Here is a 2,500-nt window from a genome sequence, read left to right as displayed (position 1 = left end):
AGACTTCATTACCACAGATGTAAGGGCGACCGGTCTGTAATCATTTAGTCCTGTTGGCCTTAGCTTTTTGGGCACAGCGATGATGGTGGAGGACTTGAGACAGGCTGGTACATGGCATGTCTCCAGGGAGGTGTTAAAGATGTTGGTGAACACCGGAGACAGCTGGTCAGCGCAGTGCCTGAGGGTGGCTGGAGAGATAGCGTCCGGCCCGGCTGCTTTGCGTGGATTCTGCCTCTTGAAAAGCCCATTAACTTCTCCCTCCTGAAAGGAGAGAGTCGTTTCTGTAGTATGGGTGGGGGATGGGGCCTCTTGGGTGGGAAGGGGTGGTTCAGGACAGTCCAATTGTCTTTCAAATCTACGGTAGAACTCGTTCAGGTCGTTGGCTAGGCGGGAGTCGTTAGTGGTGTGGGGCGCTCTGGGTTTGTAGTTGGTGATGTGCCTGAGCCCTTTGGCAGACAGAAGCAGCGTCGTTAGTAGAGAACTGGTGTTTTAGTGTCTCTGAGTACAGTCGTTTAGCCTCTCTCACCGCTTTGCTAAACCTGTTCTTCGACTCCTTGAATCTGTCTCTATCCCCACTCCTAAACGCTTCCTCCTTCTCCAACCTCAACCTTTTGAGCTTTGCTGAGAACCAGGGCTTGTTGTTGTTAAAGTTCACCCTGGTACGTGTTGGGATACAGCAGTCCTCACAGAAGCTGATGTACACAGCCTCTGTGAGTTCATCCAGACTATTGGTAGCAGTCGTGAACATATCCCAGTCAGTACAGTCTAAGCACGCCCGCAAATCTTCCACAGCCTCACTGGTCCACTGTTTAGATGTCCTCACAGCAGGTTTACAGAGTTTTAGTTGCTGCCTGTATGCACGAATCAGGTGGACCAAGGGAGTTCTGTGCGAGCCGAACAGCCCCGTGACCCACAAGAGAAACATCCCCGCCAAATTCGAGCGTTTGACGGGGTCTATCCGTGAAAAAATATTCACGTTTTTGAGTGCACATGCATTTCTGCTGCAAATGCCTCTGGAAGTTTCATGCCGTTCGTATGCCAATTGTGGCAACACGAAAATGACCCGTTTTCCCATTCCGAGGGATTTCTGTGCGACCCTAACAGCCCCGTGAGCCACAAGAGACACATCCCCGCCAATTTCTAGCGTTTCACGGGGTCTATCCGTGAAAAATATAGACGTTTTTGAGTGCACATGCATTTCTGCTGCAGATGCCTCTGGAAGTTTCATGCCGTTCGTACGCAATGTGGCAACACGAAAATGACCCCTTTTCCCATTCCGAGGGATTTCTGTGCGACCCTAACTAACAGCGCCCGTGAGCCACAAGAGAGACATCCCCGCCAATTTATAGCGTTTCACGGGGTCTATCCGTGAAAAATATAGACGTTTTTGAGTGCACATGCATTCCTGCTGCAAATGCCTCTGGAAGTTTCATGCCGTTCCTATGCAATGTGGCCACACAAAAATGACCCGTTTTCCCATTCCGAGGCATTTCTGTGCGACCCTAACAGCCCCGTGAGCCACAAGAGAGACATCCCCGCCAACTTCTAGCGTTTGACGGGGTCTATGCGTGAAAAATATTAAAATTTTTGAGTGCACGTGCCTTTCTGCTGCAAATGCCCCTGGAAGTTTCATGGCGTTCCTATGCAATGTGGCAACACGAAAATGACCCCTTTTCCCATTCCGAGGGAGTTCTGTGCCACCCTAACAGCCCCGTGAGCCACAAGAGACACATCCCCGCCAATTTCTAGCGTTTCACGGGGTCTATCCGTGAAACATATAGAAGTTTTTGAGTGCACATGCATTCCTGCTGCAAATGCCTCTGGAAGTTTCATGCGGTTCGTACGCAATGTGGCAACACGAAAATGACCCGTTTTCCCATTCCCAGGGATTTCTGTGCGACCCGAACAGCCCCGTGAGCCACAAGAGACACATCCCCGCCAATTTCTAGCGTTTCACGGGGTCTATCCGTGAAAAATATCAATTTTTTTTTGACTGCACATGCATTTCTGCTGCAAATGCCTCTGGAAGTTGCATGCGGTTCGCATGCAATGTGGCGACACGAAAATGACCCGTTTTCCCATTCCGAGGGATTTCTGTGCCACCCTAACAGCCCCGTGAGCCACAAGAGAGACATCCCCGCCAATTTCTAGCGTATCACGGGGTCTATCCGTGAGAAATATTCACTTTTTTGAGTGCACATGCATTCCTGCTGCAAATGCCTCTGGAAGTTTCATGCGGTTCGTATGCAATGTGGCGACACGAAAATGACCCGTTTTCCCATTCCGAGGGATTTCTGTGCCACCCTAACAGCCCCGTGAGCCACAAGAGAGACATCCCCGCCCACTTCTAGCGTTTCACGGGGTCTCTCCGTGAAAAATATCACATTTTTTGAGTGCACATGCATTCCTGCTGCAAATGCCTCTGGAAGTTTCATGCGGTTCGCATGCAATGTGGCGACACGAAAATGACCCGTTTTTTCCCATTCCGAGGGATTTCTGT

Source organism: Petromyzon marinus, unplaced genomic scaffold (genome assembly GCF_048934315.1).
Source record: "Petromyzon marinus isolate PM22_M1 ecotype Great Lakes invasive population unplaced genomic scaffold, UKy_Petmar_22M1.pri1.0 PM_G_Scaffold_40, whole genome shotgun sequence".
Lineage (NCBI taxonomy): Eukaryota > Metazoa > Chordata > Hyperoartia > Petromyzontiformes > Petromyzontidae > Petromyzon > Petromyzon marinus.
The sequence above is the reverse complement of the archived record's forward strand: the minus strand, read 5'-3'. Positions refer to the sequence as shown.